This window comes from Paroedura picta, chromosome 13, assembly GCF_049243985.1.
Source record: "Paroedura picta isolate Pp20150507F chromosome 13, Ppicta_v3.0, whole genome shotgun sequence".
In the NCBI taxonomy this organism is placed as follows: Eukaryota; Metazoa; Chordata; class Lepidosauria; order Squamata; family Gekkonidae; genus Paroedura; species Paroedura picta.
In genome coordinates, this window is record NC_135381.1 from 18,372,884 (window position 1) to 18,398,282 (window position 25,399).

At 46.4% G+C, this 25,399-nt stretch overlaps 1 protein-coding gene across 1 annotated transcript in view; it reads left to right on the forward strand.

Annotated features, from left to right (window-relative positions):
* The first annotated feature begins 581 nt into the window (after nucleotides 1-581).
* Nucleotides 582-25,399, forward strand: part of FRMPD3 (FERM and PDZ domain containing 3) — a 95,439-nt gene continuing 70,621 nt past the window's right edge. Inside the window, exon 1 of the mRNA XM_077309333.1 lies at nucleotides 582-760. The gene's annotated coding sequence lies outside the window, so the exon portion shown is untranslated. The remainder of the gene's footprint in view (nucleotides 761-25,399) is intronic.

Consider the following 25,399-nt stretch of genomic DNA (forward strand, 5'->3'; position numbering starts at 1 on the left):
TTACTCTCTGCCATCCTTCCGAGGTCGGTAAAATAAGTACCCAGCTTGCTGGGGGGGGGGGGGGAAGTAATGACTGGGGAAGGCACAGGCAAAACCACCTTGTATTGAGTCTGCCAAGAAAACGCTGGAGGGCGTCACCCCAAGGGTCAGACATGACCCGGTGCTTGCACAAGGGATACCTTTACCTTTACTCTCTGCAGGCGCATTAGACAGTTAAGCAAACACTGCATACCCCCCCCCGTCCATTTCCACCTCTTTCCTCAACATGACCTCCCCCCCCCCGGAGGGCGTGCCCTGGAGCTTTGCCCTCCTCGGCCGTGTGGCCGCATAACACGATTCTTTTCCGTGTTGCCGCCTTGCACTTCACACGAACCTCTGCCACCCTTTAGCAGCAGCCGGACGCTAAAGGGGACCGGGGACCTGGGCACGGGGGGGGGAGCGGGGGGCTCCGAGAGGAGCCGCCTGCCCAGAGGAATAAAGGACGGTTGCTGCTGCTGCTGCGGCCGCCGCTACTTCACGCACTCTCTCCCCGCCCCTTCCCCACGCTCGCCCACGCGCCCCCCCCCCCCCCCGCCCGGCCGCCTCTCGGAGAGCCTCGCCTGCCTGGCCCCTTGCTGCAGTGCCGGCCAAGCATGGAGCAGCCGAAGCGCGGGGAATGGGAGACGGCCTGCCCGTCGCGTCCTCCCCGTCGCACCAGCAGCAGCAGCAGCTACAGCGCCGGCGCCGGACCTGCCCGAGCCTAAAGCCCAGCGGCCGCACGGTAAGCCCCGCCTGGGACTTCTCGGCCTCGGCCGCGCTTTCGGAGGCACCCCGCCCTGCTCCCCCCGCGCCGAAACCCCTGGGCCGGCGGGCTGGCGCTGGCTGGGCGCGATGTCGCCGTCCTCCCTCTCCCTCTCTGGGCGGGAAAGCCGCCGGCTCGCGCCATCCGGCTGGCGAGGCTGCTTCTCTTCGCGAAGGCAGGTGCCACCGCACACCCTTTGGCTCCGTGCGCCAGGAGGGCGACGCAGGCATTGTCGCCCCACGAGGTCCGCGGCGGCCAGCCTTGGTGCTCAGGGCCTCTGCGCCCCCCCCCCGCCCCCGAATGGGCCACAAGTACCCCCCCCTCAGGTCTTGGGGGCGCAGTCCTCTCCTCTGCCCCCAGCCGCATGGGGTCTCGAGAGAAGTCAGCACTGCTGCCCACAGTCCGGCCTCCCTGAACTCGCGCCGCCCCTCCTTGGAGGAGGACTTCGGGCAGCCCGGGTTCAAGGGCTCCGGTGCCCGCCCTGAGAGTGGTCTGGCCCTGCAGAGCGGGCGGGTACCTCATCCAAGCTAGCCTGACAGGCCGCTTGTGGGGAAGCGCCATTGCCAGGGGCTCAGCGTCCTCTCCCGTATAGAGGAGGGGCAACCCTTCCAGTCTATTCAGCGTTCTCCAGGGTCTTTACACCTTGCAAAATCCTTACACAGGAATCTCTTGTGCAGAGGAATTTCCTCTTGTATGATGCAACCTACAGCTGTCTGGCATTGTTGTGTAGCCCATGTTTGCTTCAGGACTGCTTTTGCCACAGCTTAGGATCTGGGGTGCGTGGGGAGCATTTCTGCATCTGAGGTGTATGTTTGTAGGAAAAGATGGCACACCTGATGCTGCAATCACAACTCATCTCTGTTTCTATGGGGATAGAATGCAAGTTTCAGGAGGTTGCAACCCTGCTTGGCATCTCCTCCATGAGGGTGTATGTTGGGGGTACATCAGAGGTAGCAAAGAGGATGTGGAAGCCCGCCCACTGGTCCCTCCTAAAGGCCCCTGCAGAGTCTGCAGCCCTATTGCCTGGACTGGAAAGATTTGCCTTCTAGAAAAGAGATAATGCCAGACTTGGATGATATGGAAGCCCTCTCTCGCTCTGGAGTTTGCAGTCCCCTTCTGTGGGGCCCTGCTCTCACATGGATCAGCACCCTCCCCTCTTGACTGCCTTCAGCTTCCTTGAGCTTCAGATTATACTGAGAAAGAGTGTCTTCCCTCTCCAAGCTCTGCTTTCGGGAAAGAGGCAGACCTTATTCACATGGATCATTGTGCAAATAAAACCAGGAGTGAAAACATCTCCAGATGAGTTCATGCAGCAGTCAATGATATGTGATACAGAGCCAGCCACCAGTCTGGCTAATAAAGTTGACACAGGAATTCAATATCTTAGTCCTCTTGGACTTGCCTTGCCTTTTGCATCAGGGTGGGGTACATTTTGTTTTCTCTGTTATCCACCAGCATCTGCTGTCCAATGTAAACTAGTAGTGCTGTAGGGCAGAACACTACTTGTTGATGGAGAATGTGAGCTGTACGTTTTTTAGATAATCTTCTCTTCCAGCCATCCCTGTTGGGATGATATGTCTGGTTAGTTTTCAGAAGCTTAGAAAGACCACTTGTACATGTTTAAATAATAGTTCTTGTCCACTGAGGCATAGTGTTTTGGAAAGGCATGCCAGCAAAGCAGGAGCACCCCAGAGGGGGAGGAGCAAAGTGGAACTTGTCCACCTGTCTTGTTGATGCTGTGACATGGTTTTAATTGTAAGCCACCTCAAGCAGGACCTAAATAAATAAATGTCCTTGAAGAACATCAGTGTACTCAACCAAAAGGCACAGGAAGAAGTCCCTTTGGTTTGCTTTTCCATCTTAGAGAAGGGAACACAGCTAGTCCAAAGTCTCTTATGGGTTGGATTGGGTACTGGACTAGGACAGGCAGGACTGGGTTTTGACCACACACTCACACACTACAATGCAGCTCTCTGGTGGACCTTGCCTAGTCACACTCTCTCAGCCTAACTTACCTTACAGGGCCATTGTGAGGATCTAATAGAGAAGGGAGAGGACCATGGATGCTACCCTGAGCTCCTTGGAGGAAAGGTAGGGTAAAAATGTAATACATAAGTCAGCCTTCCTTAACTTTTTCTTCATTGAGAAACCCCTGAAACATTCTTCAGGCTTCAAGAAACCCCAGAAGTGCTGTGATTGGGCAGAATACAGCTGGGTAGCTGTGGACACGCCCACCTGAGGCCCCTCCCCTTCTCACCTCCTCCAGGCCCATCATTGGCTATTTTGGTAGGGGCGGGGAAACAGGTCAACATGACCATATATGGTCATATCGCCCAATAACTGTTTAGCAGATTTAAAAAATATATTAAAATTAACTCCCGCCCATTCAGGAAGCCCTTCCAGGGCCATCAAGAAACCCCGGGGTTTCACAAAACCCTGATTGAGAACACCTGAGATAAGTAAAAGGAACCTTGCTGGAAAATCATTTTCCTCTGAGTGATTGATGCTTCTCAGCCCTTTCCTCAACAGCATTATCTCCCCTTTTCTTCCGCACAAGCTGGAAGGTAGAGCTTGCCTGCCCCAGGACATAGGCTTCGATGGCAAGGGAGAAGGACTTTGATTTCGGCCAGTTCACTCATTCCTGCATTCATTTGCCTTAAGACACAGCTTGGAATTCCGCCGTTTATCTGGGCTGCAGGATGGGCCATGTGTTTTGAGTCACATCGCATGTCCTTAAAAGACTGATCAAAGGTAGCTTCAGAGCTTGTGAGAACACCATTGGGAGAGAGAGGCAACAGTCATTATCAGGGTAACCATAGATAAACCATGAAAACAGGAAGAGCAGACAGGCCAGCAGATGGTTGGGAGGGGAAGGAATTGTACCAGCCTGTTGTTTTTTTCGCTTTAGCTCTTTTCCCGCATGGATCTTCAGTAGGTTCCTGTTGTTTCATTGATTCTCCTGAAGAACAAATAAGTATTATTCTAGGCCAAACGTTCTGCAGACAGGATTCGGGTTGGTGAATTGGATTTAGCTGTGAAGAAAATTGATCAATGGTTAGAGCACAGAACAGAAAGCTTGGAAGATCTGTTATTAGGATTGTCACCAGCTTTCTCCATGATCTTGGGTAAGTCACTTAGAATCAAACTGAAGGGTTTGTTTGTTTGTTTGTATGGGACTTTTTACTGGGGCCAGTTGTGTGAAGACCCGTATAGAGGAGGACATTATATAGCAGCTAAAATTTAGGTAGAAACTAGGCAGTTCTCAGAAAAGAATTAACCATGTCATCAAAACTAGTGGTGTTAAGAAAAGAGCTGGCAGATGTTGTTCACTATGCCTCATGAAAGTTGAATTATTCTTATTCGGCATTACAAAAAAATTTGCTTGCTGTGGTGGTGGGCAAAACATGCCTGGATGTTGGTCCCTTTGTCTTTCTCTGCAATGAACATAATAAGCTGTCCTCCTTGCACGACCAAAACGGTGGTTTAGCTTGATACCCAGCTAAATTCTGTTCCTAAAGTGGCTTAACTTCCTTGCCATCCCATTACTGACAGTTATTAAATTTTCTGTTTGTTTGCAAGGGACAAATGTTCTGCTAGTGTCTGCTCATCTATGCCAGGGGTGTTGTAGGACCTCGGTGAATCTTGTATGGTGTTTATGTCAGGGTTGGAGGCTATAGAGCGTAACAGTACTAGGACCTTTTTCTTAGGTTTTATAAAAGTTGCCTGACTGCTTAGCCATCCTCAAGGTTTTGCTGCCAGCCACCATCATCTGAATGGAATTAATGTTGGTGAGCTAGGAGCCATATGGAAGGGCGGTATAGAAATCAAATAAATAAATAGATAAAACTTGAGTTTAATGCTGCAAACAACATTGGTCTGAAAAGGAATGTATGTCTTTATAGCCCCTTCTGGGGCAAACTGTAGCCCTCCATCAGCCTCCAACATGGCCAAGTGTTAATCAGTAGTGCGGCATCATGAAAAGAATGGGCGAGGTGAGGTTTCTCAGGGCTGGCTTCCCTAAGCAAAAAGTGGTGGTAAGGAAATCTTTGTGTAAGACGGATTGTTTTTTTGTAGTGGTTTAAAAGAGCTTTAGAGCAGGTCAGCTAAGCAGCTTCTGAACTTGGTCTTCTGGATCACGCTCAAAAACCTATAGCTCTTTTTGCCAGGAAGCTGGCTGCAGCATGAAGATAAGACCAGGGAAGGGAGAGAGAAAGAGAGGAAGAGGGAGAGGGAGCAAGAGAGAAGGTGAATGGCGCCTGCAAGATAACCAAATGCAAGACCTAGTGATGTGCTCATTGACCAACCTCTGGGCAAGACCCAGCAAGCTCCTCTGTGCTGCTGTTGGAATTGATTCTTCCTGGCGTGCAGGGACTGAGGTCATCTCCAGAGTTATTGATGGTTACCTTTGCCAGGGTTCCACCCCTCGATGTAATTGCCAGCAAAAACCTCATTGCTTGCAGCAAAAGCAGCATGGTGGCCTTTAACTCATTCTGCCTAACAAATATCTTCTCTGCATGAGGACATACTCCCCAATTAAATCTAAGGCACAGGAGAGAAGATGACTGCATGTTGGCTGCAAGAGCACATGGTGTGTCCAAAAATACTAAAGGCTTGCCCCCGCCCCCATGCTGCAGGGCAACAGCTAGTGTTTTGTCTCAACGTATGGAACTAAGCATTGGCCAGTGGTGGGCATTGGGTTAAGAAGGGCTCCGGGAGAGCCTGCAGAATTACAGCATGGGGCTTCTAGCCCCTGTTCTGAGAATCAGAGTTCTGTAAAGCAAGGGTAGAAAAGTCTCTCTTCTTTTCCAGCTGCCCAAGGAGAGGCTGTGGCTCAAAGCCAGAGTACTTGCTTTGCATGCTGAAAATTCCAGGTTCATTCACAGGTTTCTCCAGTTCAAAAGAGCAGGCCTTGGAGAACCCTGGATAGCAGCTGCCACTCAGAGGAGGCAATGACAAGTTGGACAAAAGGTCTGAACCAATATCAGGCAGCTTCCTATGTTCTAAACAATTAAGTAACTCAATTAAGGAAACCAGAACCTCTGCACTGTATTTGGTATAGGGCTGAAAAGATGAACTTGCAAGCAGCTTGTATATTAAAATGGCTCACAAATCCCCCTTTTGGAATTCAGAAAGGCAGTGTGCTTTCCTGTTGCTTAGAGATTGTGTTCACTGAATTCTAAAGTCACTTAACACGTGAGCCCTTTTTGCCAAGGCTATTTCTGAGATTCCTGCCTGGGAACTACATTTTTGTGATCAGTATATGTTCAGTCATTGCCTTAGCGAAGGAACATTGATTAAGAAAAATTAGGAAAGACCAAAACTTGTGGGATTCTGGACCCTTCTGTAATTCAGTTGTCTGGCATCGATTGGGGTGTGTGTCAGGGTTGCAACTCGGGCCTAAATAATAGTTAGAAAAAAGTCATAAGTGGGCCTTTTGTGATGAGCATGCCTCTACAAGACACTCTGTTGTCATGTATCAAACAAGGGAGCAAGAGTTTGATTTTAAATGGAAACCCAGTTAAATTTTGTATTGGAAGAGGTGACCTGGCCTTTCTTATGCCATCTTGTTGACCGATAGCTGAAGTTGATTCAACTTTCTTTACGTATTTCTTTTAGGTTATTTATTTGTATTTGATTATAGTTTGCTTTAGAACTAAAAATAATACTCCTAGCAATTGACCATGCTCTGAGTTGGCAGCCGGTTGACTGCAATGGATCTGAGAAAGGACTTTGGGTTGCTCTGAGGGCCAGGATTATCCTACTTCATTAAAGGTAAAGGTGTCCCCTGTGCAAGCACCGAGTCATGTCTGACCCTTGGGGTGACGCCCTCTAGCGTTTTCATGGCAGACTCAATACGGGGTGGTTTGCCAGTGCCTTCCCCAGTCATTACCGTTTACCCCCCAGCAAGCTGGGTACTCATTTTATCGACCTTGGAAGGATGGAAGGCGGAGTCAACCTTGAGCCGGCTGCTGGGATTGAACTCCCAGCCTCATGGGCAAAGCTTTCAGACTGCATGTCTGCTGCCTTACCACTCTGCGCCACAAGAGGCTCTTATCGTACTTGATAACCAAGTTGTAAATTCTTTTTAATTTATATACCTCCCATTGTCTGAAGAACTCAGAACGATTTCAGGTTAGTGTAAGGAGAAGTCATTGTTGGACCAGTCAAGTCAAGCACTCTGCTTTAGCATCTGCATTAGTACAGGCGGTTCTAGCTTTGACAGTGTTCTAACAATTTTTATGGGATTGCATTTTGTCAACAGCCTGACTAATTTCTTCCCAAGGAGGTGAGCTAGCTCAATGCTCTTCAGAGCAATCTAGCAGTTGGATAGCAGCAAATCTGTGGAAAACAAATTCTGAAAATGTTTTTGGGACTTCTGGGGGTGGAGATGCTCATAATGAGAGATCTTGTTTTGCTTTTAATTGACACCCTGTTGATCAAAGCCTAATTTCCTCTCCACCAGCATTGGTCAGGCTCACCTCCTGGAATGAGTTTGTACCTTACTTTGGCTTGACTGAGTGCACAAAGGCCTTCTGAAGTCTGACAGTGCAATTCCATGCAGAGGTATACCAGTCTAAGGCCGTTGAAATCAGTGGGATTAGGCTGGAGCAACTCTGTGTAGGATTGCACCATGGGAAACTCTTTTAACGTGGTCTAGGCAGAGAATAATTGACCTGTTCCTTTAGTCTTGTGGGACCATCTGATGTTTTGGTTCCTTCCCGTCAGAAAGAATATAGCCCAGTGCTTGTAGCAGAGACGATTTTATGGGTCATATGGTAGCCATTCTTGCCGTATCAACAAAAAAACCTGAGAATTAAAATGAACAGAAAGCTGGAAAAGGAAAACCGATCAAGGAGGAGATATGTTTTGGAGGAAGAAGGGCATCTGTGAGTCCACAGCAAAGCATTGCAGAGATGGAAGACTGTGACCCATGGGTGCTGTTCTCCTACCCAGCAGGACACAGCTGGTGCCACCAACGGTTCTGCTCCTTCTTGGAAATGGAAGTCAGGGAGCAGAGGCCCCCTAGATCAAGGCCTCATTTGCTACCAGCCCTCCCAGTTTGGTCCTGTAAAAAACAACCTGCATATTCCATCTCTCCCTGTTCTTTGTCCTGAAATTGAGATTAATGGTCTACACGCCCCCTTTTGTCAGTCTCCCTGTTTCTGTCCAAAACTGACTTTGGCAGGCAGGTAGTAACAAGACTTAGTCTTCATGTAGAATCGATTGCCTGGAAAGCCTCTTTCTGTGTTGATTGACATGAACCTGAGCAAACAAGGCCCCAGTGGCAAAAGGTGAGAATGGAGCCCTAATGTGAGTCTGGGATGAAGAGAGCTCAGAGACAGGTGAGGCTGCTCTTGCAACCATGAGCTCTGAGTCTTACTGCTTTTGTAAAACTAGTCCTGAATACTTGGTCTTCTAAGGAACCAGGCCTTGATATCTGCAGCATTCACTGATATTACAGATACAGATACATTTATGCATATTCCAGCACTCCCTTTATTTTTTTTACAGAGGTTGCACAAATTGCCAGCAGGGTGTGGGTTGGTGGCTGTTGTTGCTTGTTTTGGACTGATCTTAGTTTTGCATCCAGGTTGGGATACAAAGATCTTTGTGGACAGGTAGCAAGCACCTACAGTCTGTGGTTGGATGACCTTTGATATTGGAAATTGTTGGGCTGTTGTGTGTATGAACCAGGGGAGAATGAGCAAACAACAAAAGAGGGGGAACAAACTCAACCCCCAAATCTTCTAGTTTCTCAAATGGTTCAAGCTACAACAAATAAAATAATAACTAAAATATTTATAATGTAGTATACACATACAGAATTAAAAACATTAGGAGTCTGAATATCAGACTGTACAATTTACAAGCATTCTTGATTGATTAATATGTCCGATGAACCACATAAAGGCAGATGCATTTCAGTTTCTACAGCCTTCCTCAGTGGTACAAATATATCATTATTAAAGTACATAAGACACATTCAGAGAATATTCTGTATTTTTCTCAATCAGGTGTTATTCTCTGAAATCAAAAAGGGGGAAGCAAGCTATTGAATGAAAATGACAGTATTATAGTATTTTTTATTAAATAATATATTATAAAAATTAAAATGTTATAAAAATTAAGAATAGTTTTACCTCTCATACTGTGTAGTTAGGCAAAGAATTGTATAGATGCACATGATATAATAAATATTTTGTTATTTTAGTTTATTGGTTGTAGCTTGGTCTTTGACCCATCAGGAATTTGAGGATTATCCAAGGGACCACGGAAGATCCCACGTTCCCATAACGTGGGCCTTCCTTGGGCTTGGGGCGGGTCACACCCGCGCTGGCATTGTCGTTGTGCGTAATCGGGGATTTTCCCCCATGCCCTGACGCCGCCAGCACAGGCATTCCGGCTCGTGCATAAAGGGTGAATATTGGTAATTTTGGTAAATTGTAAATGGTAAAATTTAAAAAGTGCTAAATGTTAATGGTCCTTCCCTGGATCAGGCTAGCTCAGTGTCATCTGGTCTCAGAAGCTAAGCAAGCATTGGGATCAAGACCCAGCCTTTATGCACCCTCAGTTGGGAGGGATAGGGTGGCCTAAAAATTAAAATATAAATACATAGATCAATAAATAAAATTGCAAAGGAGAATGAGACCACTGCAGGGAGGGATGAGTGATGAGTGCACTGATGGGTTATGCTGGGGCATCCTGTCACAGGATGCTGTCTCATTGATTGGGTAATTGCAGCTGACTGGCAGTGAATGAAACCTTCTCCACTTGGTGATGGTCTGTATCCTTGAGACCTAGGCCTAGTCTGCACACAATAGATAATACACTTTCAATGCATTTTAGAAGTAGATTTTCCTGTTCTGCACAGGAAAATCCAGCTGCCAAAGCACATTGAAAGTGCATTATCCTGTATGTGCAGACTAGGCCCTAGTTGGCTGAATTCTCTGGACTGCCACTGACTACTTACTGCATTGTCAGCCTGCAACCATGCCATTTGTGGTAACCTCTCCACTTTGGGTACATGCCAGAAAAGTGCCCAATCTCCCTTTTCATCTTTTCATTTCAAGCACAGCACAAAAGTGTGCCCCATTGTCAGCAAGATTTGCATAGAGCAATGCTCTAATGATCATCTTTGACTTCAGTTTGCCAAAGATAAAACTGCAAGGAGACACTATTTGTCACAGAACGGGTGTCCAACTATTTGGCACAGAAGGGATTGTGCAGAATCATCCATGTGGCTTTATGGTTCTGCTGGGACAGATGGGCCAAAAGAATTTTGCACTGAAGCCTGCTTTGTAGGGATTACTGCCATCCTGGCTGGTATGCCATAAAACAGGAGACCGATACAGCTGCTGTTGCCACCTCAAGTTTCCAATTGGCACTGCGTTTCTTCCAGTAGTAGCAGGAGGAATGCAGATGCTATGAATAAAGCAAGCGTTGTTCCATATTCATCTCACCCAGGTTTCTAATTTGAATCTGGGAACTAAACATTTTGTGCTGGCAAGGAGAAGGGAAACATAGTTTGTTTTCTCCTGCAGTAGCACACAGAGTTGTGCTGCCCCACCACACAGGATTTCAAAGTGAATTGTCCTTTGGGGCTTTTCTCCCCTGGAGCTTTGCATCCCAACACTGAATGTTGTTCTTTCACAGCCCACAAATATGCTTCGCTTCCTGAGATTCATGACCCCCCCCCCCCAAATCCAGCAGACTCCTTGACTGGCACTGGAATCCTGGGACCCAGCTATCTAGATCAGGGGTAGTCAAACTGCATTCGCTGGCAGGGGCTCCTGGGAATTGTAGTCCATGGACATCTGGAGGGCCGCAGTTCGACTACCCCTGATCTAGATCAAAGCTGTCTTTAGTTTCACTTGAGGATTTGGTGGGGGGGGATCAGCTGCCTTTTGGGAGTGGTAGATCTAAGCTTTTTGTACCATTTCCACAAGACAGCATCTTCATTTATTTCTATCAAGATGTTCCAGCAAGTGGAGGTTTCCCCCCCCCCTTTTCCTTTTCTTTTAGCTGTTCCCTCCTGGAATATGTTGCCTCAAACAAGATTTTGAATTGCACAGTGAGAGTAGAGCTTGAAGCAAATGGAAATAAACTCCAGATATGGATTAGAATTCTTTCCCCACTTGTCTAAGAAATGGAGGTAACTGTGAGATAAGGATTTGAGAGGGGCTGTTGGGATGGATCCCATAGCAGCTGGGGCAGGAGAGCAGGCAAAACGCCCTTCTCGTACAGTGGGGCCTGTAAGGGTTGTCCATGGCTATCCATCTGAGGATTAAAAATGGTGCTTGAAAACCTAAAGAACACGATGGAAATTGATAGAACAAAAATCCAGGCAAGGGAAAACTTACGCTTGGAGACTTTTCACAGTAAGAGCTGTTTTATTGACAACGCTGTAGGGGAAAATGCCCAAAGCCTCCCCAGTTGTAGATGCATTTTACAATCAGCCATAAATTGAAAGAAATCCACGCTTATTCATAAAGTATTATGTTGATGATTCTAAGCCTCTTTGTGGTTAAGGCTGTGCTGAGATTTGGATGTCATGCAAATAAAAAATAAAAAACCCTCCGTTTCCATTTTATGCTTTAATGACTGAATTAAATACCCAGATTTGATTCAGCATCTCATCTGGGATCAGCTGGAATTTTTCCACACTGTTTATTCACAGGATTCACAGAGAAAGCTTTAAATGGTCTGGCTTGTTATGATTCCCACTCTTTCTTCCTTCAGTCCCCACACTTCAGATTCATTGCCAAGGGAGGGTTCCAGGTTCATATTTATCTCCGTTATGAAGTGGGCAGTTCTGTAAGACACTTGAGAGGTATCACGGTTGCCTTTCTTTTGTCGCACTTTGCCTTGTGGTTGTAGGGGCTTGGGGGGGGGGCGTAAAGGCAAGCGACAGCTAGCTCATTCTGCTTGCAAGAGTGGAAACAACGTCTGTGGGTCCCTTCAGCATTAACATGGAGTGTTTTGAATGTCTTCTTCACCAGCTAAATGGGCTTCAGCATAGTATTTCCACTTGGATTATAGGAAGGACACATGTTGCGGCCCCAGCATTCAGTTGGTAGTGAGTGAACCTGTTACAAGAAATGAGCAGCATTAACATGGAGGAATTGCAACAGAGGTATCGTGCCAGCCTTGGCTCAAGAAGAAGCTGCATGAACAGTCTAGCACAGGGGTAGTCAAACTGCGGCCCTCCAGATGTCCATGGACTACAATTCCCAGGAGCCCCTGCCAGAGAATGCTGGCAGGGGCTCCTGGGAATTGTAGTCCATGGACATCTGGAGGGCCGCAGTTTGACTACCCCTAGTCTAGCATCATAAGCATGTTAGAATCATAGAATCATAGAGTTGGAAGGGGCCATACAGGCCATCTAGTCCAACCCCCTGTTGCTGCTGTGGAAATATTCTCTGTGCTATCTACAGTGGTGTCACAAGCACAGAGGATTTGGGGAGGGGGGGATCTGGACCTGCTAAATAATTTTGCCGTTCACATTTGGAAATAGCACATATGTGCACCCTCATGAAGTCACTTATTTTCTGCCACTGATCTCTCTCTTCCTTTTTTCTTAATAGAAGAGTTGCTGTCTCAGAGAAAACAGGCTGACCTCTTTATGAGACCTCTACAATCAGGGGCAGCTCTTTGAGTAAGCAAAGGGAGGTAAACCATGTCAGGCAGTCAATTTTGGTCCCCATTAAAGGGCAAGAAAAATTGCCTTCTAAATGCCACATTTGACGGTGACTGGAGGCACCATTTGGCATGGCTTGGCCTTGCCTGCAGTATTTATTTTTCTTTGTTTTTGCATTCCTCCTTTGCTATTGTAGTTTTTAACGTGTGAGGCAGCTATTCAGGACATGCTACCAGCAGACGCCTTTGTTCCTTCTACTTCTAGCTTCTGAATTTCACAACCCTGGCTACTTTGTGAACTCACCGAGATGCTTTGACATCCCTTCACTTTGTTTCTGCAAATGCCTAACACAGTAAAGTCCACAGCTTGGTCTCCACAGAAGAGATAAAATAAGAGTGGTAGGTCATGGGAATGCTGTTCAGCCAAAGGAAGCGGGTCTTGACAAGCAATTTGGACCTCTGGGAACAAGCAGGGGCCTTGCCAGCCTAAACCCCTACGCTCCTAACCGTGACTCAACCAGGAGCATGAAAACTTTGGTATTGCTTCCGTTGGGTGGCTCCTTGGAACCATCATGGTATATGTAACAAAGCTTGGACATAGGTAGGCACAATGTGAAAGGATCTCAAAAGCACAGTCTCATATTTTATGGAGACTAATTAGGCTTTGTGCCATCCTGTACAATTATTTGGGGTGAGCTGGCCATATTGATTGGCACAGAAGGGTTCATTGCCATCAGCAGTTCCTATGTAGCCCATGCTGCTTGTGCCCCATCTCTACCCCATGCGTACACCCCTATGCTCCTAAACCAGCTCTTCTGTTACGGGGGCACATTGAGGCGTGTCAGTCCAATGATGAGGGCTCTTGGCCTAGGTAACACCCACCCCTTTCATTCAGGCTGCGTGCATTGTAGGACTCCAGTGGCGTCAGGAGGGGGAGTGTGCAGCCCAGCCCTACTCCTTGCCACAGCCTGCTCGTGCAAATGATCTCATTCCCAGTGTGAAGAGTCCTTCGCAGAACAAAAGCAGGATGGAAATCAACTATCAAGCAGATTCCTAGATATCAAGCCAGTTCTTATCCACCCAATGGAATGGATGCGCAGAAGTGACATAATGTACTCATTTATTAAGTAGCAAAATATTCTGGGAGAGTAGGGGTTATCAACACTTTTAGCCTAGCGAGGCTCCTGTGCTTTTGTAAGGTTTATTGTCAGTGTGCAAATACAGCTGTTGTGTGATGCATGGCCCAAACAGCTGCCTACCAAGCAGTTTGCAGTGACACTGAAAGTGAGCTAGAACAAGCCAATGACAACCCCACAGCAGAGCAGCTAGAGACATACTGGTCACTTCAGCTGTTGGCCATGTTGTGGGCTCTCTAGGAACCTGGCCCTGCACTTTCGAGGAGTCCTCTCCTGGCTTTTAGCCCTGCTGAAAGGTTGACTGCAAAAGAGTTTCAAGGATATAGATTCATGTTCAGCCTCAAGGGTTTGATTAGGTGGGTGATAGATAGTACACCCCTATTTTTAGGTAACCTTTAGGGACCAGTATTTCAACCCATATCACTTCTGTTGAAGAGTTATTTCCCCTGCTGTTTTCTAATTTATTTGATTCAATGCACTCTTCAATATATGACACAACACGATTTATTTATGCATTACTGTATTTATATACTGCCCTCTCTTTCGGCTCAGGGCAGTTTACATTATAACTCTCATAGGCAGTACAGTACAATGAGCATTCAGTATAAAACTTGTTTAACAGTGAACTTGTTTCATCAACAACTCGTCCCACCCTGTCTGCCCATGCAGCTTATACCCAAGAGTGAGTGTATCCCATGGATTTTGCCATTCCACCATTCTATTTGGCATGGTGTATTGATTGGGATGCGATCTGGGAGATATTTTGTTCAGATGTGTATTCTGGGCGGTCTTGGGCCACTCACACACACTCAGTCTGGCCCTGCTTCACAGGGTTGTCATGAGGATAAACTGGAGGATGAGAGAATGATGCAAGCTTATTGGGGCCACAGGGACACATCTGGTCTCTGAGGTAGGTTATGTTGAGAAAGAGCAAATGACCCAAAGTCATCTAGTACAGGGGTAGTCAACCTGTGGTCCTCCAGATGTCCGTGGACTACAATTCCCATTAGCCCCTGCCAGCATTTAGAGAAGAACATTCATTCATTTATTCATTCATTCTATTTCTGTACTGCCCTCCCATGAGGCTCAGGGTGGTTTACGTGGGGATATACATTGAATCATAATAACAATAATAACGAAAGACAACCATAACAATGAGTCCCAAGTTGAACACCAGAGTTATAAAAATTCATATTACAACAATAGCTTCTATAATTTCTAACACAAACCCATAGGTTGCAGAAGTCTAGCCTAGAGGTGACCGTCACATGTATCACTGTGCTAGATGTTCTGGGGCCAAGAAGGGTTCTAGTAGTTTGGCTTGGCTAAGGTGGTAAAATGCCAACTGCACTACTCTCGTAACCTGTGCCTCCATGGAAAGGGAGGCATTGAGGATCACACCGAGGTATCTGATGGAGTGAGGTACTGATAGCTGCACCCTGTCCAGGTTGGGTTGGCATGCTTCCTTGCTTGGTCCCTTCTGCCCAGCCACAGAACCTCTATCTTGAGCCATCGCGTCACTGCTTCCAGGCTAAGGATTCAGGGGAAGAATCAGAGTGGCCATCCATCAGGAGGAGGAGTTGGGTGACATATTGATGACACCCCAGCCCAAACTTCCGCACCAGCTGAATAAACAATGAAATGCTTCAATTGCTCATTTTCCAAACATTCAGCCTGGTGCAGTGGTTAATAGCAGTGGCCTCTGATCTGGAGAACTGCATTTGCTTCCCCACTCCTATTCCACATGCAGCCAGCTGGGTGACCTTGGGCCAGTTGCAGTTCTCCCAGACCTCTCTCAGCCTCACCTACCTCATAGAGTGTCTGTTGTGGGGAGAGGGAGGGTAGGCAACCATAAGCCACTTTGAGACTCCTTTGGGTAGTGAAAAGTGAGGTACTAAAAAATAGCTATTCTGTTACTGGAACGAGACATATTTTGCAACAGCATATTGGCAAAACTAATGGGGTTTGAAACTGGATCTTCCAGAACCTGGTTTAGTACCTTATCTGCAATACTCAGCTGGTGGACATGGACCCTTTACCCAGATTTCAAAGACATCTACATTCACCCTGATTTTCTAGGAGGACGTGGACTGGCAAAACTTGGCATCTCTGAAGTTTCATGCAAGTATAAAGAATTGGTCACGTCAAAGCAAACTTCAAAGTTAAAACATTCTGATTCTCTTACGTGAAACATTAAAGGACGATGGAGCCATACAGTTTGAAGGAGAAAACAAAATAAGCCTTGAGACCATTTCCAAGTGCTTTTATTTTAATGGCACAGTCTAAAGATTCACAGCCCTAAATGCACCCTGCAATTACTGCTGTTGAAAGTTGAGAGTCAGCAAGGCTACCTGCAAAGTCTCTGTATCACCTCTGCTGCAGGGATGCTGAGTCTCTAGTCCACAGCATCCTGCCCAGAATGTGGTCTCACTCTGATCACAGCTGGATTTACTTACATGTAAATGTGATTGGAATGCAGTGGGAAGTTAGTACTAGCTCTTTCCATTTCTTGTTCCTGGATAGAACAGGGAGGCTCTGGAGGGGTGGGGGAAGTCTTAATATTTAACAGACAATGTGTGACGCTTGTCAACTCTTTATCTTTCCACAATCACAAAAGGTGGAAAACAGCCTTATGCACTCCTCTTGCTATGCACACTTGATTTTGGCTGAGGCAGAAGTTTGCACAGGCCACAGTGTGAGGACCAGAGCAACTGGCTGGCTGCTTCACTGGAGGGTGCCATTCTGCCCAGCATCCTTTCCCAGGCTGTTCTGGTTCTCCCACTGGCTGTTCTGAGCCAAGAGGAGGAGCTCTATTTGCCTGCTCTCAGAGATCTTTAGATTCTGTCCAAGCTGACCAGAGAAAACACCTTTTGGAAACAGCCACATCCTACCATTATTGTGTATAATGAAGGCAAAACCAAATGATCAGCTTCACAAAATCTGTTTCATTGTGGTTCTTAAGGTTAATGCATCCGTCCACTTGTTTCTGTGAGTGCAGAAGCTGTATGAAATGGCCCAGTTCTGGTTCTGCGCCATGCCTTGTACATCAGCACAGTCATTCATCCACCTTCCCTTCCCCACCTGAGCCGTGCTTACCCAGAGTCCTGGTATTTGCTGAGACATGACCAACTCCCCTTGTAAGCTGCCTGACACCATGAATAGGAGCCTGGACCATGTTTGCAACATCATCAAGCTGAGATGGATCAATGGCATCTCCTTCTCATCCCAAGCATTCCACTTTTAACAGCAGTGCAGTTCAGCATTTGTCAAACACTTTTTCATCTGAAAGGCTTAAGAGCTTCCTGTCATAATTGAAAGCTTGGCTCTTCAGTGCTACTGACCCCATTCAGCAGACCACAGTGTTTTGACATAGGAACTGCTGGGATCCCAGGTGCAGGCATTTGGACAGCACGGGTAAGGACCAATCGTACTCTTCCAGCACCATAATCTTTGCATCAGCTCTTCAGTATTAGCTTATTGCATTGAGAATGTGCGAATCGTTGCTTTTTGGCAGCCTTCGTGTCTTTGATGATGAGAATGTGGGTTTATTTAGCTTACAACAGCTTTGGGGTAGGCTTTTCCCAGTGCTGCTGGAGAGCCCCATTTCAAAGAACCAGCTGGCCATGATGAAAGCTGGCGCAAAACCAGCACAGAGCAAAGTCTCCATTCTGCCTTGGGTCACTGTAGAGAAGGGTACATGTTGGAGATACACCTGGCACCTTCTTAGGTTCTTCCTTCCCTGGAGGTGGCCCCTCTTCAAGTGAGAATGTCTTTAAAAGCCCCTGCTTTCAAAGCCACCTAAAGAATATAATTCATAATAATGCATTATTTTTGCAGCATCTAAGCTCACTAGGCATTGAGCAACATAAGCATGTAAACACCTTGCCATAGAGAAAAAGGATAAGGAGAAAAGCCTTGATTTTCATTGGCAGCTTTAGAATTCTCCACACTGAATTGATTTTGAAAGTTTGAAAGTGGCCTTCCTGATTGAATGAGGGATGAATATAAAAAGCGCCCTGCTGGATCAGGCCAAGAGTTCATCTAGAGCGGCATCTTGATGTGGCGAGCTAGCTTTTTTCTAGGAAATTCACAAGCAGAGTATGAAGGCAGTAGCCTTCCCTTTCTGCTGACCCTTAGCAAGAGGCATCCATTCTTCCTCTGAAACTGGAGGATCTGTTTGGCTTCCCATTATATAACAGCACTGGCAATGCTAATCAGTGTCCTATGATTGCTCAGTAGGGAGGGAATATGTAAAAGACCGACTCCTCACCAAGGCACAAAGAGCCTAACAATTGTAGAGTCCATGATACACCCACTAATCACAATGCAGCAGGCTGGTGGTAGCCCACATGACGGGCAGATGCAACCAACCAGCACATTCTGATGCGTTCACGCCATCCGTCATGCCAGGCTGTGGTGCCACTGAGAAGCAGAACTCAAGAGGAGAAGGAACAAAGGGTGCACATTACACTCACTAGATAAGGATGACTGTGGTGTGCTCAGTAGGGGTACCAGATTAGGGACAGACTTCATGTTTCAAAATGCTTACATTTGAGCGACAACACAAGGACTTTGAATCATGCCTTCAGTGGGAGTTTTGTGCCTCCCAGACTCATGAAAGCCCATTTCTACTCGTGATCATGGTGTGCAGGCAGGTGGCTGAAGCTTTCCCCATGGAACTCTTCTCTTCTTGAAGCACCCTCTAGAGCTGCTATTGGAGCCAGTGTGGTGTACTGGTTAAAGGGTGGCGGCCTCTAATCCGGAGAACTGGTTTGATTCCCCATTCCTCCACATGCAGCCAGCTGGGTGACCTTGGGCTAGCTGCAGTTCTCAGAGTTCTGACAGCCCCATCTCCCTCAAAGGGTATCTATTCTGGGGAGAGGAAGAAGATTGTAAGTTACTTTGAGACCCCACTCGATAGAGAAAAGTAGGGTATAAAAATTAGCTATTTTTCTTCTATTGGCTCTCTTGCTCCTCTAAATAATGTGATTTTGCATGTAAATTGTACTGATAATACCTGTTTCCTCCCTGGATAATTTGCCTTGGACAAAGTGCAAGATGGGTTCACATCCTACATCCCCCAACCCCATCAAGAAGAAGAAGTAGAGTGGCAATAATTATCCTTTCTCCCCTAAAGAAGGAGAATGATTGCTTCAATAAACCTAGAAGGAAGGATCTCTGTTTAGGATAGCTTTGTTAATGTTCTGTAAGGTTACTGGGAGAAAAATATCCTGTCTTTGATATAGGCTTCATGTGTTGAAATGGGTGGTCTGATTTTGTTGTTGTTATATGGAGGTAAATAAGCAAGGAAAACAAAGGAGAACAAGCAACCAAAACAAGAACCTGTGTTGGCTCTAAACATAAAGTTCATGCAGAGAAACGTGTGTAAAATGTCTTCTTTCTTTTATTCTGAAAAACCTTGTGAAAGGACAGAGTTTCCGGAGTGGCTCTCTGTTTCGAATTCTTCTTCAGACAAGGTCTAATATTATGAGTTGTTCCACAAAAGGAATCTTTACCAACATACGTGACCTTAGGCGTCTTACTTGCTGCAGCATGCACCTGTGCTCCAGTTGACTCATAACATTAGACCTTGTTTGAAGAAGAATTCAAAACAGAGAGCCACTCCAGAAACTATGTCCTTTCACAAGGTTTTTCAGAAGAAAAGAAAGAAGAAATTTTACACGCGTTTCTCTGCATGAACTTTATTCATGTCGATGTTTAGAGCCAAAACAGGTTTTTGTTTTGATTTGTTGTATGGAGGTAAATGATATCTTGTGGTACTCAGCACCCTATTAAGTCTCTGTTAAAGGGCAGGATCCTTTCCTCCTGACCTGTTGGCAACCATAATGTCCTGAGAAGGGAGTTAAATTGCATCTCTAGGCTCCGTTTTTGTGGAAGAGATGAGCCTTGAAGGGGAGTCACCATCATGCCAGGAAGGACCACCTTGCTGCCTCCTACATTGGCCTTTGAGAATACTCTTAAGAGGTGAAGGTTTTACATTTATTCCATAGCCACAAGTTTGGTAATTGAGTCTCTCCAAAGGGGCTTGTCATTTTCCTGATGCCTCTGCTAGGAAAACATGGAAAGGGGAGTGTTGCCTGTGCTGTGATGCTGCTTTCCTTGGTGGTTTCTACATTTGGGTATAGAGAAATAAAAAAAATCTGTTGGTAAATATGTCGTTAAGAGAAGTGGACCTGGGGCGCTCTATATTAATTTTGTGTAAAAAGAGGCTCCTGCATTCTCATATTGCAAGGAATTAATGAGACAAGTAGCAGTGTCTTGTGGAGAGTCCAATAGGGCAGCTCCCCATGTCTGCTTCCACTGCTGCTTGTGCCTTCTTTTTAGAAATCATTTCTTCCTTTCCATTCCCTGCCCTTGGATTCTCCAACTGGCCCTTGCCGATGATGGCAAAATGCTCTAGAAACATAGAACGGCAATGAATGTTATGCCAAGTAATGATAATGATATGCAAATATATTTAATTTTCATCAGCTGTAGAGCATGGGTTTCCTTTTAAAAAACAGGCTAAATGGTTTCAAAACTCAGATTTGAACATTGGAAAAATAGAGGCAGCAGTTCATTTGTATAAGCTTTTGAGCTCCTGGGAGCTGCAGGGTTTTGGTCAACTGACTTGAACTGATTTTCCCATTCTCTTAGTTGCTGATGCTGTTATTTGTAACACAGAGGTTGGAAAGTGATCACAGAGGCAAGTAACAATTTCCTGGGTTGGTAGATGGGTCAGCTGCTTATGTTGCCCCATGATGCATACCCAGGATTCCAGCCAGGCATTCCTCAAGCCCCCCCCCCTCTCCCCGCTTTATTAAATGATCACTCTACTTCCATCCTACAGTGGCAGGGTAGAGATGGGGCTCTTTGCTGGCATGGCTTTCTCTCCAATTTATTATTGGTACTAACCCCACGGGCCTCATTTTGGCATTGCTGTACGTTGAATTGCAGGCTCCGCTTCCCTTGCTGTGCTGTTTATACCTCCTGGGTTATATCGCCTCTCACTTTTCTCTGCATTAAAAAGTCATCCCATTAATCTCCCCAGTATTCAGTAGATTGCTCAGCAGTTGATGGTCCTCCTGGGTGCTGGCTGTGCCCCCTTCTCACTCCAGCAGTACGTATGTGCTCCTTGGTCCCTCTTTCCACGTAATGGGCTATGCCAAAAGGTAGGGATTTCCCAACTCTGGTCCTCAGGGGAGGGGGATGCAACCAATAGTTCAGTCTGTGACTACAATTATACATGTTCTAGGGGCCAAGCCCATTGCATTCAGGAATACAGCAGGCACTAGATTGGGGCGGTGGAGTGGAAGAATTCTGTGGATGGCCTGCCCCTCCCCTCAGGTCCTGGAAAGGCTGCAGGCTAGAGGCCCCCGGGAAGTGGACTCACCGGCAGGGGCAGCTATCACGCAGCAGGGATCTGCAGCCTCCGAGCCTCAGAGGGAAGTGGAGGAGGGGGTGGTCAGAGGTGGGGGACGGAAGGCGATTGGCTGGCTGCTGGCAGACAGGCAAGCCGGTTGGAGGAGGAGGCACTCAGGCCTGGGACAGCCCTAAGTCAGTGTTAAGCACTGAGTGGCACTTAAGCCATGAGACACGCTCCTCCTCCAAGGCCTTACCAGAAATATATTAAGTGGAACAGATATGAAACACTGGGAAAATGGGGTACAACTATAAATCAACGTTCTTTCATGTCTATCAGTTCAGAAGCTAAGGACAATTTCAATTAAAGTTGCATTTCTGGTTTGTTTCACATATCAGAAGCCAGATCAGGTTGCATTTAGAATTATCTTTCACACATGCTCAGAACTGCACAAGAAGGATTGAAATGGCTTTATGGACACTCATGAATATGGGTCATGTCCCATTAGCTGGTAACTTTCATGGAAATGAACTTTCACATGCTTTCTACAGATTATAGAGGGCTGTTGTGTTTGCCTGAAGAAGCAGAGACAAATGAAGAAGGAGAATTGGTTCTTATATGTCGCTTTTCTCTGCCTGAAGGAGTCTCAAAGTGGCTTCCAATTGCCTTCCCTTTCCTCTCTCCACAACAGACACCCTGTGAGGAAGGTGAGGCTGAGAGAGCTCTGATATTACTGCTCAGTCAGAACAGCCTTATCAGTGGTGCGGAGAGCCCAAGGTCACCCAGCTGGTTGCATGTGGGGGAGTGCAGAATCAAACCCGGCTCGCCAGATTAGAACTCCGCACTCCTAACCACTACACCAGGCTGGCTCTCAATGAAATTATATGGCCTTAGAAGCTTCATCTCTCCTTTGCTTTCTGATTGCCATGGCAGGGCATGACTCAATACCTTCATTATATGGGTGGCCTGAACCTGTTTTCATTTTAAACTAGGGGTCTATTTTGACATTGCCTTATTAGAATGGAATGGGAGGTTGCTTAATCCCTCAATTGCTTTGAAGATTTATGGTTTAAATAACCTTGAATGCACAAGGCTGTAGCATACAGAATTCAACTATTGGTTGATCAGAGTCAGCCATCTACTTTTACTGGCATTGGCTGTCCTGCATCTCAGGCAAAATTGTTTTACATCGCCTACTACCAGGTCCAGAGCCTCTTGTGGCGCAGAGTGGTAAGGCAGCAGACATGCAGTCTGAAAGCTTGGCCCATGAGGCTGGGAGTTCAATCCCAGCAGCCGGCTCAAGGTTGACTCAGCCTTCCATCCTTCCGAGGTCGGTAAAATGAGTACCCAGCTTGCTGGGGGGTAAACGGTAATGACTGGGGAAGGCACTGGCAAACCACCCCGTATTGAGTCTGCCATGAAAACGCTAGAGGGCGTCACCCCAAGGGTCAGACATGACTCGGTGCTTGCACAGGGGATACCTTTACCTTTACTACCAGGTCCTTGTACTGGAGACAGCCGGTTATTGAATCTGGGTCCATCTGGATGCAAAGGAGATGTTTGGCTACTGTGCCGTGACCCCACCTTTTGAAAAGGTTCACACAATAGCCAGGGAGAAGAGACGTGACAGGACCTTTCCAGTGGGCATGTCTGAGAATCACGTGATTATAGGATTACACATGACTCACTGGCCCAAGCAAATGCTGGTGAATGGTGCTGCAGAGCTGCATTTTCCCATCTATGCCTTGTTACCCTTTTACGTGCCAGGAAAAATGCAGTGTTTTGTGCTATGCAAGTGCTACGCAGGATCTCCCGCAGGAACTGAGAAATGGCCAGTTCACTCTGTATGCTAAAAATAGTTCTGTGGCTGAAATGTCCAGAGATGGCTTCAGCTTAGCAGCTTCACTTTCCCTGGTGGGTCTGGAAAACTGGGAAGCTCATTCTGCCTACCTCGTATTCTCTATGAAGTCTTGCCCGGAAGGAAGAATTAGCCTGTGGCTTCTTTTTCATTTAGTAGCACTGAAGGCATCAGCGAAAAGTCCTTCATCATCCCATGCCTCATGCACACATCCAGCTCCTACCTTGCCATGGGGCACTGAACCATAATTTCCCACTTCCTTCTCCTCCCTTTCTTGAGCAAGCAGAGAGCCCATGATCACTGCTAATTAACTGTGCCTGTCCCCTTTGGAAAGCTAGAAATTAATGAGATCAAAGGAGAAGGGCACAGAAGCAGAAGGAAGAAGGAAGGTTCAATTAGTGAATTTGGGGCTGGTCCACTGAGAGATGGTGGCCCTTGTGAGGTTGGGCTTGATGTGTGCAAGAACATTGCAGTATGAGCACCACTTGGCATAACTTTCTGTTTGCTTTTTCTGAGGACTGTGGGTCATGTAACAGGTAAGGCATTAGCCCAGCATGTCAACAATTGTCTAGGGCAGGGGTAGTCAACCTGTGGTCCTCCAGATGTTCATGGACTACAATTCCCATGAGCCCCTGCCAGCAAATGCTGGCAAGGGCTCATGGGAATTGTAGTCCATGGACATCTGGTGGACCACAGGTTGACTACCCCTGGTCTAGGAGTCTCCGCAGGTGGCCGTAACTTTGCTGGGATATGTATTAAATGCGTGAGGTTTGAGATTCATTTGAGACCAGGGCAGAGTCTGCACTTACTTTCTTTATTCCATTGTCAATCCTGTTGAATTCAGATCGCTTTGAACTCGATTCTTCCTCTCCCCCCCCCTCCCCATTGAAACACTTGGTTAGGGTAGTTCAGAAGGGGGGAGGAAGCCAAGCCTCTTTCTTTCTTTTCTTGAAGGGGGGGGGAGAGGAGCCAAGCAGGGAGCCTCTTTCTTTTCTTGGAGGGGTGGGGGAGAGGATCGAAAAAGGCAGAGGAGGGAGGAAAAATCCAGGACCGACAGAAATTGAGAGAAATTAGGGGCTTCTCCTTCAAGGCAAGCATGCCACATTACCAGGTGTAGCCCATCAGAGGTTCTCTACCACGGAGCTTTCTTTCCCAAATGGATATTGAGGATTAACAGCACTCTGAGATATCGCACAATAAAGGTAGGGTCACACCGGATCAATCCTTCTGGCTGCAGAAGGAAATTTTAAATCGCCCAAAATCCAAATGGAAATCGCATTCTGTGTAGAGGGCAGGGACTGAATCGATCTGGGGTTGGAATAAAAGCTCCGTGCAGTTTACACCCAGGTCCAAAGAATTGTTCCTTTTCCTGCAACCTGCACATACTTTGAAGTGGAAAAATGGGGTCCGTTTTTTGTGAGGTTTGCTTATGAGGTTACTTAGACAGGCTTATTTGTTTAAATATTTTCATTCTGAGAAACGAGGATACATTGACGCTCTGGAGGCAATGGCATTTCTATGTTTATGAAGCTTTTGTCTACATTTTTGGTGCCTCTTATGTGATGGATGGATCCAGCTAGCTTTACCCATTTGGAAGAAAAAGACCCCTTTTACTATTCAAAAGAGCTATGCTGGGGATCATGACCTGCATGGACAAAAGCCAAGAGGGATAGGAATTGTGGTAAGGAGGAAAACGAAGCAAAATGTTTGCTGGATCCAGCCCATTGAATGAAGTGAGCAACATCACTCCATTAAGGAGATAATGCAGTATAGCCAGAGAATGCTGGAGACAAGGGGTCAAATGTCTAATTCAAGGATTTATTGACAGCTCATCATCCTGACACATTTTGCGGCAATACTTCATCCTTCAGACATGGATATAAAAAGGGAGCTGTGAAATGTTGCAGGGAACTGAGGATAATTAGGGCCCATCTTTCATGCTAAGATTTAAATATGCAATCATGGAATATGTCAGTATAATAAACATCATCTAAATATTTTTCACATGATTAATCAGTTGAAAGGCTAGCAGGATCTCATCAGATCTCAGAAGTTTAATCAAGGTTGGCTCTGGTTTGCTTTTGGAGGGGAAATCACAAAGGAAGTTCATTCAGTCATCCATCCATCCATCCATCCATCCATCCATCCATGCATCCATGCATCCATGCATCTATCCATCCATCCATCCATCCATCCATTCATATTTATATACTGCCCTCCCCTGAGGCTTAGGGTGGTTGCTGTGCAGAGGCAGGTAATGCCAAATCACTTCTGTTCACCTCTTGCCTCGAACACCCCGAGGTTGCCACTGGTCTGCTGTGACTTGACAGTACTGCCCACCACAAATAATTTAAGGAACAGATACAACCATCAACTGCTTTTCAACTTTAAAAATATAAGTATTTTTATAAGCTCAAATGATGTAACATATATGTTATATGTTACATCATTTGAGCTTACTGCTTACATGGATCAAGGCACTAATCTGTCTACTCCAGCATCCTGCTTCCCATGGTATCCAATCAAACTGCCCCTGGAAAGAGTACAAACAGGTAATGGAAGCCCAAATATTTATCTGTTTCCGTACCACAAAGGACCAGTAATTGGAAATTAGCTGCCTCTGA